The 17,001-nt window shown below is 35.3% G+C and overlaps 1 long non-coding RNA gene across 2 annotated transcripts in view; it reads left to right on the top strand.

Annotated features, from left to right (window-relative positions):
* LOC118921770 (uncharacterized) overlaps positions 1-16,385 on the top strand; it is a 121,737-nt gene extending 105,352 nt beyond the window's left edge. Inside the window, exon 4 of one of the 2 annotated variants that reach the window (XR_008992765.1) lies at positions 13,468-16,385. This is a non-coding gene — a long non-coding RNA (uncharacterized LOC118921770). Of the gene's footprint in view, positions 1-7,234; positions 9,361-13,467 lie in introns of those variants that run through there. The other variant, XR_008992763.1, reaches the window with a different exon arrangement.
* The last annotated feature ends 616 nt before the right edge of the window (positions 16,386-17,001 follow it).

Raw genomic sequence — 17,001 nt, 5'->3', positions numbered from 1 at the left:
ATAAAAGAGATAGTGGAAGGTGTCCTTGTATGGTATTTGTTAGAGAATTTTAATGGAAATTCTTTGCTTGGTTAAGCATGCTCCTCTTCTATTCTTATTTATCAAGTTTTTGTTTTTCTACATGAATAAGTACTGAATTAATTTTCATCACTTATTGGGAATATCCTATGTTAATTATCCTTAAAGGACTACATTGCATTGCACTGCATTTTGGGATTAATCATCACGCTTTTTTTAGGATTAGATTTTTCTGTGAGGGTAGTACAGTAGTTTTAAAGGTATATGTTTCTTTCTTATGTGAGTCCAAGTAGGTGTTAGAGGACTAAAAAAGAACACCACAGTATCATGGACCCAGATTTCTTCTTTTTCTGTGCTTTGTGGCCTTCACTCTTTACTGTCAAAGGTGGCTTCTTTAACTCCAGCTTTTATATCTGCATTCCACCAGTTGTAAAGACTATGGGGAGGAGGAAGAGATGCCTACATTTTCTAAGTACATACCTTTTTTTATGATATTCCAGTGGCCATAACTTACTTACATGGTCACTCTTAGCTATAAAAGAGGCCCGTTTCACCAATTTTTGCTAATTAGTATTTCCTGTATTCTATTTTATTTGGTATTTTCTATTATGCATTGTCTAGCTTTGTGAGTCAAATGTCTTACTCATATATACTTAATCTTTCTACTTTCTTGATATAATCACTGAGGACTATAAATAAATGTTTCTTGAAAATCATGTGATACATCTCACAAGTTTGATATGTAAAACATCAACTATTCAGTTCTATATATTTTATAATATTCATTTGTGAATTCCATTTCAACCATTAACTAAACAATGTGTTTTAAACATTTCTATTTGTTTTAAAAATATTTTTTGAGTGTTGAATTGCTATATAGTTGGTCAGAGAAAATGAAATAAATGATATAGATTATTTAATATTTCTTGGAATTGCCTTGTCATTTAATACATGTTCAGATTTTTCAACTGTCCCTTTTGTACTTGAAAGAAATGTATGTTCTCTATAGATTGAGTTCAGTTCTATTGATCAAGATTATTAATTATGTCACTTAGATCTTCCATGTAGATATTAATTTTATCTGCTTTTACCTGCTCAATTTCTGCACACTTCTTACAGAGATATGTTAAAATTTCCCATTAATTATGGATTTGTCAATTTTCCTTGTATTTCTGAAGCTTTTTTCTTATATATATCTTTATTCATATTTAATTATTGATTATTTTGTGTGGATTTTTCTATTAATTTTTACCTTAAATTCTAATGTATCTCACATTAATGTTGCTAAATTAGCTTTTTGTCTTCATCTGTCTGTTATATATTTTTGTGTCCCTTTATTGTCAAATTCTGTGTTTTTTGTTTTAGGTATGTTTCTTAAAACAGAGTTGGCTACACTTCTAAAAAATTAATCTATTTCTTCTTTAAATATATTAGTTTAATACTTTTGTACTTTTTTATGTTAACTGATTTACAGCATCTTTAATTTTATTTTTCATACATTTTGTTTATATTTCCTTTTTTGTGCATTTTGTTTGATTAAACACTTAGAAAACTTACCTTTATTTCTTTTTCTGATTCAGAAGCTTTAGATGATACTCCTTTTTATTTAGTGGACACCCGTTAAGTTTCATACCAGTTATTTTATTACTTTATTATAGTTGATATACAAACTTATATTGGTTTCAAGCATATAACTCAGTGGTTCAAAAGTTACCCATATTCTTAAATCTTCCCTCCAAGTAGTGTAAGTTACTCTCTATCGATACAGGAAGATGTTACAGAATCATTGGCTATATTCTCCATGATGTACTACCATCCCTGTGACCAATTTATATTATGATTGAGAATTTTTGTGGCCCTTTATCTCCCTCACCCTCCCTACCCACTCATTCCAACCTCTCCCCCATGTTAACACCCGTCACTTCTCAGTGTCTATGAATCTACTGATATTTTATTCATTTTGTTTTGTTTGGCTTTAGACTCCACAAATAAGTGAAATCATATGATATTTATCTTTCTCTGCCTGGCTTATTTCACTTAGCATAACACTCTCTAGGTCTATCCATGTTGTCACAAATGGCAGATCTCTTTCTTGTTGATGGCTGAATAATATTCCATCATGTAAACATATCACATCTTCTTTAGCCATTCATCTGTTGATGGACACTTTTGTTGCTTCCATATCTTAACTATTGTAAATAATGCAGCATTAAACACAGGGGTGCATATATCTTTTTGAATCAGAAATTTGTGTTCTTTGGGTAAATTCCTAGAAGTAGAATTACTGGGCCATATGGTATTTCTATTTTTAGTTTTTTGAGGCACCTCCATACTTCTTTCCACAGTGGCTGCACCAATTTACATTCCTACCAACAATGTAGGAGGATTCCCTTTTCTTCACATCCTTGCCAACACTTGTTACTTCTTGTTTTTTGGATAAGTGGCCATTCTGACTGGTGTGAATTGATATCTTGTTGTGGTTTTGATTTGCATTTCCCTGATGACTAGTGATGTGGAGCATCTTTTCATGTGCCTGTTGGTTATCTCTGTTTCTTCTTTGGAAAATGTCTGTTCAAGTCCTCCACTAATTTTTAAATTGGGTTATTTGGTCTTTTTGGTGTTGAGTCTTATGACTTCTTTATATATTTTGGATATAAACCCCTTATCAAATAAATAATTTAAACAAATTATGCTAGTTATTTAAGTATACATTTTTCTAACAAAGTACAAAGGTATTCAAAGTGTCCATACTTATGCATGTTATAGGTCTCAGTATGCTTTAACTATTCATACAATAACCAATCCTATATCATTCTTATTAATTATTACATAGAAATTTATCATTTTAAAAGTAGAAAATACTTTTAAGCTTTCTTTGGTCAAAAATTTTTTAAACTGCCCTTATTCTTGAATGATAGTTTAACTAAGTATAGAATTCTAATTGATATTTATTTCATCTCACTAACTGGAAGATACTATTCCACTCTGTTAAATAATCTATTATTACTGATAAGATTTGTTCTGTCTTTCTGAATATTGTTCACTCATAGTTAATCTTTTCCCTTTCCTTTTTTTAATTAAAATATGTTTATATTTATCCTTTATGCACTGTATGTAGTTTCCTTATAATGTATATGTGAATTTATATCTATTGCTCCTACATTTTACTTGGTGTACATTTTTCAGTATCAGAACCCATGTCTTTTATCTAGTAAGTTCTACATCAGTAATCCTTTAATTAGTAATACTTTTCTTATATTTACAATCCATTGATTAGTTTATAGTATCTTCAGGTATGTGACTATACTATATTTTAAAATACAGTCATTATTCTTTCGGGGTCCATCTCAGTGTGAGAGTAAAGTATGTTCTCACATTACCACCATTTGTGGCCAGTTGTTACAATAGTGGCCCAAATGAATGATGATTCTCAGTATCTATGGCCTTGTGTAGTCCCTTCTACACTGACTCTGAGCTTGGACATTTGACTTTCTTTATCTAATAGGATATCAGCAAATGTGGTATAAGTAGAGACATAATACATTAAGAGCCCTTAATGCATTGGGGCTGGGCTTAGTAAAACCCTGAGATCATTGTGTTATGAAGACTTGTGGTCTAGCAACTCTGAGATAATCCCAACCAATCCCCTAGTTGAATGTAGCTACAGGCCAAATCAGAAGAAAGACCAAGCTGACCCTCAGAATTATGAAAAATAATAAATCTTTGTTTTAAGCACTATTTTCTTATGCAATAATAGTTAGCTAATACAATGTGTGACTTTTTAAACTCCTTCCTCCCCAAAAGTATAATGCAAAAAATCATATTTTTATGCCTAGTTGAGGTGATGGCATACAAAACAAACTTTTCAGTCCTTTGTTCCTTATGTTTAGTTACTCCCAGAATGAAGTTATAGCACTCTAGGGTATAGTTCATCATATTTGCAGAACATGTGTAGAACATCCAGGATATCAGTGTGGATAAAAAGTAAGGACAGATTAAATACATGAATTGAACAGGTTTTTAGGGCTGAGAAAAATTAAGATAGTGTTGTTGTGGGTTGGAACAATGTCCATTTGAAAATGCCAGAGCTCTGAAAAATGCAATACAAGGGGATGTTGTTTAGGTGAAATAGAGGCTGTGAGTCATGATTACTGTTGTGATTTCCTTTTCCAATGGAATAAGTCCAATTTTACATGCAAAAGGCACATGGTTGCCTCTCATATTTATACAAAGGGCTTTTAAGTCATAAATCTTTGGAAGTCATGTGACTAACACAAAGGTCAAACTTCAGGTTAGTCATTTGCTGGCCTTAAGTCAGGCAGGGTGGACTTCAGTCTAGAAGTGATCAGTCTCCTGATGGAGTTCAGACAGAACAACTGCAAAGGGTTTTCTAGATTGCTTTAGGGACGTACGCAATTCCTTGTAAGTGTATCACCTCCTCATTTCTTGCCAAAATCTTTCTACCTCTCTTTGACTCAGGATTATTCCAGTTTGAGGCTAAAGAATATAGTAAGGGAACTGAGTAAACTTAATCAAGACTGATAAAGAAAGAAGCTATTTTTAACTGAACAACCTGGTAAATTCCTAAAAACCCATTTCAGGAATATGAAAGTTAAGCTAATAGGTATGGTCACTTAGCCAAAAAGCTCTTTAAGAAATACTTTTATATGAAAAAGTGAACTAGAGAAATTAAAGATTACCTTCCTAACAAATTCACAGAAAACAATTAAAGCAAAATAAAAGATTTATGAGGAACTGGATACACATTTCTCATAATAGGAGGGTAAGTGTCCTACTCTCCAATACTCAGAGGGTAAATTTGGCCACTGTTCTGTTTATTCCCCCAAACATTAATTGGAGTGTGAAAAGCTGGCCAGGACACAGATGGAGAAAGCCATTGTTTGCCCTGAAGTGAGTGTTGGCTTTCACTGTGGTGGACTTTCAAGAAGTTAAGCTTTTTTATGGTTTAAATACTGTAGCTTTGCTACAGTAAAAGTGCTTCTACCCCAACCAATGACCTCTTCACTTGTCACAACTTCCTTTTCTAGGCTACCTGATCTGTGTTTCAGTACTCTCTCTCATTAAAATCTATGCATTTTTAATGAAAATAATATTAGTATTAAATACCCTTTAACACTCAAGAAAAAGAGTAGGTTTTCTATTAACCTAACTTTGTCTATTTCATCCTGTTGATAGAATGAGAGTTTCTTCCTAGAACTACTAGCTAAACTAAACACAAAATACAGAAAGTGAACATCCGTATCTGCTCTATCCTGGTACTTTATTTCCTTATAAAAATGTCTCATAATTAAATGACTTTTCTAATTTATTTGTTTATTAGTGTGGGATTAAGGAAATAAAAATACAACAAAATTTGAAAGAGGGAGATACAATTTATAATGGACCAAGAAGAAAGACCTAATGAAACAAAACCAAGTTATACTGATCTTTACAAATGACAGCAAATTATTTTCCTCTGTGCCTGATGAGGTATTACTTAGAATAAATATCAAGCATGGAGATGCAGGCCAAGATCTAAGATTCAGCTGAAGCAAAAATAGTCTAATATTAAAAAAGTCTGAGCTCCCTCAGGGAAGCTTTTTTTCTAATCTTCAAATAAGATCAGATCTTGGTGTTGTATACAAAGCCAGAGTTTCTTGTGCTTCTGTTTTTGTTGTACTTATGATAATTGACATTTAAAAAGAATTGGTTGGCTAACATTTTTCTTCTATATACAATTAAAACTCCATGTGGACAAGGACCAGATATGTCTTATTTAATGTCTAGCAGTTGGTCAATTACCTACCTAATTTCACTGAATGAATGAATTACTATATAGAAGACTGGGAACAACTCCTCAGGCTATGGACAGACAGACACTAGGGTTTAGTTAATCATATTTGCAGAACATGTGTAGATATGCAGAGTAGAGGTATGGCTGTTCATCTCATAGGAGAGGGGCTTCACCATTACCAAAGTTAACATTATTGGTGAAAGTAGAAAAAGGCTTTTGGATATAGGATTCTGTAGGTATTCAGACTTCAAAAGAAGGCTAGTTCCCTTGAGGAGTCCAGATAGTCCCAATAATGCATCTTCTGTGTTGTAAGGATATGTCCCTGTCTGGGGTCTTGAACTGTTCAGAGCAGGCTTGGTGAAAGGCTAACATCATAACTGAGGCATGAGCTGGGCAGACTTAAAAGCATATTTTTCTAACTCATGTTCTTTATAGTTTGGCAAGTAGAGATACTTCTTTAGTTATGATATTTTTCCCTCAAGTAACAATGGCTTGAGAAATTATAAGAATACTAATAACTAATGTACTGTACTAAGTGTTATATTAGCAGTTTTTACCTTCTAGATGGATTGAGGAAGACTTTTCAGAGGAAGTTACAATTCATTAGTTCTATAGAGAATGGATAGAATTCACAGGCAAAAGATGAGTGAAAGAATTTCCAGACCAATGAAAGAGAAAGTGTAACTGCATGAAGACATTTTAATAGTGTTGGTTATCCTGCTTAATTAGGATTTAGGGTATATGGGCATGTAAGGATAGTTACAAACTGATGATCTTTCAAGATGAAGTTGGAAATTTTGTTTGGAATAAGATTTAAGGTATCTTATCTGCCAAAGCAACCATTTGCTTATCATTGATAGGAAACCACAGGAGATATTAAACAGAGAACATCAACAGTGAGAACTGGACATTTTTTGTTTTCTATTTTTTCCCATATTTGTGTTTTAGGATAACACTGGTGATTACTATGGGAGATGACTACATAAGAGGAGAGAGTTTGTGAGTTTCAGCAGTCATGAATGGCTTGAGTAGATGAAGCTAGAGATTGCTGCTGATGGAGGGTTCTAGAAACAAGAAGTGTTATTTTTGTTGGTGTGAGTCTTGAATATGAAAGGAGATCAGAAATGTATTATATTAGATCAAAATGGACAACTCATAGGATTCTGAGTGTGAGGAGGTGACTGGATGCAGTATTTAGACTTGAAGTCAGTCCAAAGTAGAATTTAGGGATGTGGTGATAAGGATTAAGTTCCAATTACAGAATGATGAAAAAAGAAGCCCATAAAATTAGAATGAAGACAAAATCGTTTCCTGGGACTCGTATCTCTGGATCTGGACTGAAGGGGAGGTCCACACAACAGCTCAACTGGCTTATGACTGTTGCTGCTCAGCTGCCAACATCTCTCTCTCTCTCACTTTCAGGCCAGCTTTTGTGGTGTGGCCAAATGGTGCAAGGAAGTTTGGGAGGCTTTTCTGCGAAAACCTCCCATAAACAAAAGGTGTCTCCTCCTGCTGGATCATATTTGGGCACCTTGCAATTGCAGCTTTGACAGAGGACATTAAATGGTCTTGTTAACCTGTGAATCTGGCATAAATGTAAGGAAGAGACTGGAAGCAAACAGGCATGCAGGAGTTCAGACACAGGTGACTTATTGAAGACGTAAAATTTTCAAAGATGACCCTGCAAAGACTCAAAGGCAAGATGCTTCCAGTAGCCAGTAAGAACATGGGCAGGGAAAGAATTTGGTCTATTTGAAATTAGAATTATATATGTAGACACTTACTATCAAATAAAATGCAAAACGTATTTGGAAAGGGAAACAAAGTAGGAGTTAATGATTTTTTGACTACTCATGATTGGCATCTAAAATACCAAAATAAACATTCTACAAGGAAATTACTATAACAATGCCATTTTAATTCAAAGAATGTTTAGTTTTCAGTGTTTGTACAAGAATGTCAACTGCTTACTGAATGCTTATGAAAGGAAGAGGTTGCTGTCCAGCACACAATATCAGATCTGAGCCCTGGTAATAATAGCTTAGACACACACACACAAAAACAAATAAAATGAAAAAATATAAAAAGTTACCTCCATCACTACTGCCACCATTTCTTAAAAAATGCAGAGCCACCTTTTATGATTTATTCCAATTTGGTTAACTTCTTTCTCGCCTTTAATGTACATGCCTCCAACCTAATTAAAGTGATCCAGTCAGTTAAATTAGCATCCGAAGTAAAGATTAGAGCTAGAACGTGATTATGAAGCAGAAGAAAAGGAATCCTGGGAATGTCAAGGGCTTCTTAAGAATATCAGATAAATGAGCTCAGTTAATGACTGAATAAGAAATACTACAATGAGAAGCTCCGTAACCTACATAGGACCTAAGCTGTTAAGGCTCTAAATTGATTTTGAATTGAATTGATTTTGTTGTGCAGATCAAAATCTATCTCAAGAAAAAAAACAAATTATTTCATTGCTTTGAAATTTTAGTTTATCCATTATGATCTATGGGGAGTAGACCAGCAGTCTCCTTGTTATAGTGCTGTTTGTCCTAATCAGGGGAATTTGCAGGAGGCAGAGACAGGGAGAAGCATGACTGTCTCATTTTAATAAGGAGGCCAAACATCAAGCGACTCTCTTCCTACCAAAAACTCAACTGAAATAATTGTTCTGAATGTTTGCCATGTCACAACTGGGACCCTGTCATTGTTCAATTTAATGGTCTTCCTCAACATCCTGGGGGAGATTCAGATGTCATTATTTGTCTGTCATTAACCAGTATGTCCTGTAATTTTGCATCTGAAAATATGATATGGAGCAGAAGAGAGTAAGGGCAGAAATTTGAGATTAGGCCAACCATTTTTTTTTCTTCAAATAGGGTAACTGTGTAATCTATCTTCAAACCTGGACAGATTTGAAAGAGGATCCTATTAATAATTATACCAGTACAACCAGGCAAATGGGACATTTTGTCAGTGTAGTCTAGAGAATGGTGTTTCCAAGTCTAACATGTTATTTCTTTAGTTTTTATATATCTTAATAGCTAGATATAACTGCAATGTATCTAGTTTTTATGAAGTGTTAAGTTCTTACTCTTCAACACTGTATATCTTTGTGAGAATATTTGGTGTTGTTTGAGCCCATACCTTTCATCTTATCAGGAATAAAAAAACTCATGACTTGAAAAAAGAATTAGAGTAAATGATTGTGAAATAAATGATCCTAAAGATTTCTATGAGAGCCCACACATGCAGATTTCTACTCTATAAAGTAAGTTTAGGTAGTCATAGGAGAAAGTGGCCTACAAAGAACTAAGTGCTTCATGAAGCATAAACAGTCTAATCTTCTCATAAATAACAGATTAAGCTTTAAATTGATAGCCATCAAAGAAAACAGAAATGCATTATTGTAAGTTTCATTCATATCTGTGTCTGCTCTTTTAAATATACTTTAATTATACCAATTTAAGTTTTAAGTTCTTCAATTAAAATTCAAGTATAGCTCATTCAAAAACTAAACAAAGTCATCTAGCATTGTAAAAGGCAGAACGAAAGTGTATAATTTGTGCTCACAACTGTAATCAAAGGCCATAGTCAGACAAATATAAACTATGGTTTCCTGGGCCACTTTTTCCTAATATTGAAATTGTTCTGCAATGCCAAATTGTCCTTCTGAATCTAGTCTCTGATATTGCTGCGTCCCCTTTTTGCTGTTCTGAGTATTTGGAAGAGTATGAACACAAAGCCCATTAACGCAAAGTCTCCCCCTTGACACAGGGTGGTACAGTCCCGCTCTCTGCTTCCCACCTCTGGTCTCTCATCTGGGTTTCCCTGCTTCTACCTCTCCTGAAGAATGGCCCTTCCATCTCTTTATCATTCTGATCCCCTCCTATTTCTTTTTATAGACTCCTTTTTACTAAATATGGTTCCATTTCTTTTCCCTCTTTACTTTGGGACTACTGCATTAATCACTTATCACATGCAGTTTTCCTAGTATAGGAGGAGGAAGATGTGTTCCTTCATTCTACATGTATTTGTTGAGAACATGCCATGTTCTAGGTGCAGAGATCGGCAGTGAATAATGAAGACCAAAATCTCTGCCCTCATGGCTCCTGGAGGATAAAAGACAGCCACTATTTCAGGTTCATCAAAAGGGTGAAATATACATATATGAAACAACTCTTTCTAGTACTTAGATTAGTCACCTTTAAGTCATTTTCTGGTATTCATTTCATAATATATATTGCATTTATATTACCCATGTATGCAAATGTGTAGCAAAGTTTAGGAATAACAATATTAAAAGAGATTCGTTTTGCATGTGTGTTGTGTGTATGTGTATAATCATACAGTCCATCCTCAGTAATTCCCTTTTGGTATTTAATAATTGTGTTTTTTTCTTTGCTTTTCTCATCAAACAAAATGCATTTCCATATCAGCATATAAATTTATCTCATCCTTTTAATGACTGCTTAGTAGAGATGTACCTGTCCCTACTGATAGGACATTTAAGATTGCTTCCAAGTTTTCCGTGTTTCAAATAATGCCTGATTATCTTTGCACATGTCTTTCTCACAGATATGAGTATTTCTGTGGGACTGATTTGCAATTGCTAAGTTGCAATTGCTAAGTCAGAGATGGTTACAAACACTGCCTGGTATAGGATGTACTTCAGCATCCTGAGAAAACTCAACTCAGAGGAAAAGTGTGAGGTATGAGAGAAAATAGTTTGTTCTAATTTATCTAGGATAGGGCTTTATTGCCACTTTATAAGAAGCAGAAGTCTTCGTTGTCACCTTAAAAGAATAAACGTATAGAACACAAGAAATAATTGTGTATATTCAGGGGATGGGATGAGAAAGAATGAGGAAACTGGGAAAGGAGAACTTTTGCTTTTCCCTTCTATGCCATTTAACTACTTTATAACAGGTAGGTATTCATTTTTATTAAAATTAAATTTTCAAAAACCATATACAAAGAAAACAATGTTTTCTCTATATTCTCTCAGTGAAAATCACAAGGCTTCATTCATCCAAGGGAAATGACAGGTCTTGTTTTCTTAAAAATAAAGTTTAATTAAAGAGCTGCTCCTGAAAAATTTAGTGATAGGAAAGAGCTTGTCCAAGTAATGAACTTTTTAAACAGGTAAAAATGAAAAATAAATGTAAGTCACCTCTGAACCACAATCCTGATTTCTCCCCAGATAAACAGAAATGTTCCAAGTTGAGGACGGTTATATAAAAAACCAAACACAAGGAATTACTGGGAAATCAAATTAATTTTGTTAAATTAATTGAATAACTTCCTTCCCCATATCCCCCAGCCTGCTTTGGAGGCACAGCTCCACTGGTTCCTAATTTACCTGGTTCTATTTTTGCCTTTCCTAGTTTAAAAGGTCTAGAAGCAACATCATGAATAACTAGTAAAAACCCCCAAATTATTTATTCCATGGTAGTCCATAGGATTTAACATTGCATAAAATACCAGAACTCCTCCAATCACAGGATTCTCAGTTGTGAGCTGAATGACCCTTTATCTTGGTTCCCTGGCTTAGCTTTATAGCCCCTGATCCAGCAACATTACATGATTTTTTATATAATTCCTTGTGTGTGTGTATGTGTATGTGTGTGGGAGACAGAGAGAGAGATGGAAAGAGAGAGGTATTTCACAAAGGCTTTAAAGAAGCAATTTTTAAGGAAAACATTTTGGGCTTTCTCCAATACGTCCGTAGGATATAGATTATATTGCTGGGGTATCTGTTACTGGGTCAGTCGGTGTTCTGTTGCTTCACCCAGTCTCTTGTGTCTCAGACATCACTAATTCTGTGTCTCAGCCAGGTATGCCTTGCTCAAAACCAGGTCTTCCTTCACCTTTAACATTTGCCCCGCACTTCTACCAGCCCACACATTCACTAGATAATCCCCTTTCAGGGAATAACAGCAAATTGGTTTTTTAACTTCTATGAGGAAGGTGCGCACAATGAGGTGCAAATGGCATACTTACCTCTTCTAAGGAAAACTTGCTCTTTAAATACAAATTAAAAAAAAAATTATACTGCTCTACAGCAGTGCGTTAATTCAGGGGAATGAAATTGAGGACTTCAGCCCGTACTGTTTACTCTTGGGAGCGGTAGCATTTTCTTTCCATGGCCTACTCTTTTGGTATTTAACATAGGCATTCCTAATTCTTTTATTCCCCTGGTTTAAACTTCAAAGTCTTTAGGAAAACAGACTGTCATTTTGCTCATATTGATATTCTTCAGGGCTGTTTTGAGGGCCTTGTAACCTTTCTTCTTTTGGCTGCCCTGCATGCATAATATATCAAACAAATTAAAATCCACCCATATCCCACATTAAATATAATTTATAGTGCAGTTTTGGAATTGCAGTGGACTAGTTGATGTAATGTTATTTTTTGTAGACATTTAATTAAGTATTTATTAATTTCCATTTTGTGGCTTTCATTTTGTAGTTTGGAGCCAATACTTTTTTTCAGGTTTCAGTCATTTTTGTAGACTTAAAAATCTCACAGCCCTTTGGCACTGGGCTCTAATGACTAATAGGTGATATGGCCTTGATGATGCTAATTTAATGGAGGAGTGTATTTACAACTCTTTCTTTTAAAAATAGAGTCATTTATAATGTTTTGCCTTTTTAGTAAGTATTGCTTTTTTTTGTAATACAGCAAGCTGTCTTCCTGAGTTTTCTATATCCATCTTAATTCTCTAATTAAAAAAAGTATGTTTCTTCTTTAAGGATGATTCTCTTTCCTATTTTCACATTTTGATATTTAGGATTTAAAATTAGTCCTTCTATGTTAAGGCAGTTTGTATAATGTGCAATCCATTTTTCATTCTCTGAAACATTAATGTCTAGTGCAGCCATTGGATTGTCCCTTTCAGAAATTAGAGCTCTCCACCTTTGATTTTTAAAAAGAGATTTCTCTGGATAAAGAAGTCTATAGTACCTATAGAAACTTTGTGTATGCCAGCTTTACCTTCATGTTTCTCCAGACACTAATTCTTACTGACATGTAAACCACAAATGCACTATGCTGCCCCATTTTGGAAAATAATTCATGAATGTAATTGTGGGATGATCTGAAGAGGAATCCAAAATCAGGATACAAACTAGTGCTTCTTAAAACATGGGTACCTTGGGTTTGCTGAGTTCAGAATATCTCACATACCTCAGGATTGAGGAGGATTTTAATAGAGTCTACAAACTGTTGTTAGGTTATTTAAGAAACTTCTACCCTGTGGATTCTGGGTAAATCTCCATCTTTCAACTGACAGAGACAAAAATGAAGTGCTTTTTCTTCTCTACTCTGTCTCATATTCTACTTATTGTCATGGAGGTGGAATGTACTTCCATACTGTTTTATTCAGCAGAGACAAAAGCTCTGTGCCAGGCTGGTGGTTCTGCAAGGAAAGGACGTGTTCTGTGTCATAGGGATTGATGCAGAATGGTAAACCCAGTGATGTTTTAGTGCATGCATTAGGAAAACAAATTTTTACATCATAAAACCTGAGCTTACTTTCTTATATAATCTTTTGTGGCCTGGCTCAATTATTGTAACTAATTTCAGGAGGGATCAACATGACATGAAGAATATACAAATAAAACTTTTTGTTTTCTCTTTCTGTCTTACAGTCCTGAAGGCAAACATGAATTGTACTTTTATTCCCATGCACACTGTTTTTTTCAAAAACATTTCTATTTTATACCTTTGATGGGCCTAGTTTGGGGCGATCTGTAGAGTCAGGTTTCTCTTATTTGGAAAACTTGACTATAATGTTGTAGTACAAAGCTCTGGCCACACTGTCCAGCCCCAGAGGGTGCCATGGAGTTCACAGCGACAAGAATGTTTTGGAATGCTGGCAAAGGAGCAGAAACAGTGTGTCCTCCCCACACATTTAGAAAAATAAACGTACAGAGGACATGGCGTACTTCTTAATAAAGGCTTTGGAAAACACCACACCTCAGTAAACATTCCTCAGGAGGCGAGGAAACACTCTGGTCAATGGCTTACCTCAGCTCCCGTAATTCTGGGTCCAGTGAAGCGGACAATAGCGCAGATGCAGCACCAGCCTTGAAGGAGGGAGAGCAAAGGATATGCAGACACGCTCTTCAAACAAGCTCAGGGTCCTGCTTCAGGCACTTTGTGTTGTCTGGTCATCGCAAGATGTGTTTGGGATTTTCTGAACCCTCCATCACTAGGTAACCACGTCTTGGTGCTTTCTTCTGCCCCTGGATGAGACACTTAGCAACTTCCTCCTTTTGGCCTTCAGAGGTCCTGATGGGGCTTCCTTTGTAACTCTGCATAGACCAATCCAAGCTCAGCTGCCTCTGACACCAGTGTAATTCCCTCTCTCCTAAGTTTGAAAATGCAAGGATCTCCATCCTCGTTGACAGTAACCAAAGAAAACCAAATATTCAGCTTATGGTTGGATTGCATATTGTCCTAACCTTTTGCTCCCCAAATGTTTTATCTGCAGTCTGAAGTATCTTTTCCACTGAAAAGAAAATGACTATTAAGAAGGTTCCCATCATTTTCAATAGGAAGCAACGTTCTTGATTCATTCCCGTAATGGGATATTTGTACTAAATGGCTTCCCTTTTTAGTTTGTGGAGCCAATATTGTTTCCTGACACCATTTTCCTAAATGACTAACTATTCACCTCACTCCAGCCTCTTTCAAAAACTCCAGCATCCCTGAGTGAATCTATGCTGGAGCTCTGTACAAAGCTAGTGAGAACCCCATTTCTGTCTCCAGATTTCTCTAGAGCAGCAGTTGCCTAATGCAGTTGCGCTGACACTGGAAATCAGGAATATGTGGGATCTGTTAAAAAAGACAGATGGCTTGGGCCTCATTCTGAAGATTTTCATTCAGTGTATCTTGGTAGGAGCCAGGTATCAATGTTTTGTTAATTCTCTGGTGACCCTAAAATAAAGCAGGTTTGCTAACTACCAACTTAGGCCACTCCAGTTGTCTACTTCCCTCCTTTTCTCCGGCTTCCCTGTTTTATGATTCCTTTACATAGTTCATCTTCCTCTCTGTCTTGTCACTTGCACTGATGACATTTTTCAGTCTTGACACCCCAGATTCAGCCTCTAGCTCCCCTCCAGAACATGACTCAGTTTCACTGCTATCCCTGGATGAGACACTGGATGAGAAAGGTTTTAGTGTCTCAGCCCTGCAGTCCTTATGAGGGCCGCTTCCTGCAGGAGAGAGTAAGTAGACACAGGCAACTAGCTGTGAGGTCTCCAAAGCATGGCCCCAGGGCAATTGTTGGTTTGCTACACTTAAAAGAAGGCTTTATGCAAGAGCTTTATCAAAAGATAGATAAAATAAATAAGGAGACCTCCATTCTCCACTTGGGCTGCATTGTCCCAGACTGTATCTTCGCTCTGGGTTCTTATATCTTCTAGGGTGAATATATGAAAAACCTGTAGGTTAGTGATTATGCTCTGAAGGAAGACATGTACAAGCAGGCAAAGTAAAAAATCATCTGTGGTCATATGAGGTATAGTTGCAAAAGGTGCAGTCATGCTGTGATTGCTGAAAGCAATGGCAGCATATGGACTAACCTCACAAGAAACAATCCATGATGGAGATGCTTAGTTGGAGGAAAATTACTAGGGCATCTCAAAGAATAACAGCAAACACACAACAAGAACAAAAACATTAGTTAAAAAAAAAAAAATTCAGCCAAACCAGGATAAAATATAAATGCTTTGGAATTCCAGGGTTTATTTATGTTACAGACTATCTAGGGTGCACTGGTAACTTTGCTCATATACACACTGCTAATTCTCAACTGGCAGTTCAGCTAGAAAACAGAATCATTTGGGTATAAACTAATGCATATTGAGAGTATTGAAGGTGATTGTAAATAATTAGAAAAAATGCCTACATTTGAAAGTTTGTTCTGTGCATATTTCCAAAAGAAGGCTCATCAAGCTCAGAAAGTTCCTCCCGAAAAATGCAGCAGCCTGATATTTTACAACTATGAATGGGAGCACATTTTCAGTCTTCTTGTCAGGTATCAATGTTTATGTCACTTCTGTCCAGTCTTGGTTACCACCAAGGAGTCCTCCAAATTGATTGCATTAATTTATATTCCTACTATCATAATTTTTTAAATTGGAATATAGTTGATATATAATATTATATTGGTTTCAGATGTACAAATAGGGACTTGATAATTATATTTTTTTCTAAATGCTCAACACAGTAAATGTAGCCACCCCGTTATCATCCCAAGATATTACAGTATTATTGGTTATAGTTTCTATGCTGTACTTCCATTCCTGTGATTAATTTACTTTATAACTTGTGGTCTGTACTGTTTTATCACCTTCACCTATTTAACCCATCCCACCTGCCCTCTACCATCAGTGTTTGACAGCACCAGTTGCTCTGTAGCCTTGCCTACATTTGGTATGATCAGCCATTTTATATTTACCTAGTTTGGTAGGTGTCTAATGCTCTCACTGTGGTTTTACTTTGCTTATTCCTTATGAAGGACAATCAATCTTCACATGTTTCTTGGGTATTCAGATATCCATTTTTGAAATATACCTATTCATTTAAAAAAATTGAGCTCACTGCCTTTTCTTCTTATTTATAAGAGTTCTTTATGTGTTCAGAATATAAGTTTTTGTGGGATAGATATTGATATAGCTGCAGATATACATATATTTGCCCTTGCAGTTTCTTAATAGTCTTCTGATGAATAGAGGTTTCTAACCTTGATATAATTTAGTTTATAAAGTATTTCCTTTAAGACTACTGCTTTATGAGTCCTGTTGAGGAAACTTTTGCTTGCTTAAAAATCTTGAGGATATTTTCCCATTTTCTTCTAGAAGATCTATTGTTTTACTCTTCATATTCTACAACATACCTAGAATTGATCTTTGTGGGTGATGAGAGATAGGAGTCAAGTTTTGTTTTCTTTTTGCATATCTTTCTTTATTTCTTTTATGCATATCCAGATGACCCAGCACCATTTACTGAGAGATGGTACACTGCTCTCTGTTTGGCAATGCCACCCTTACAAAACTATAGTGTCCCTATATGTGTGTTTATTTCTGTACCCTCTTGTCTTTTCCATTTGTCTGTATATTATTACACTTTGTCATTATTACTGTTGCTTTATAATGAGTCCTATGATACAGCAAATT

Source organism: Manis pentadactyla, chromosome 12, assembly GCF_030020395.1.
Source record: "Manis pentadactyla isolate mManPen7 chromosome 12, mManPen7.hap1, whole genome shotgun sequence".
Classification (NCBI taxonomy): Eukaryota; Metazoa; Chordata; class Mammalia; order Pholidota; family Manidae; genus Manis; species Manis pentadactyla.
This window is presented reverse-complemented; position numbering and strand designations above follow the sequence as displayed.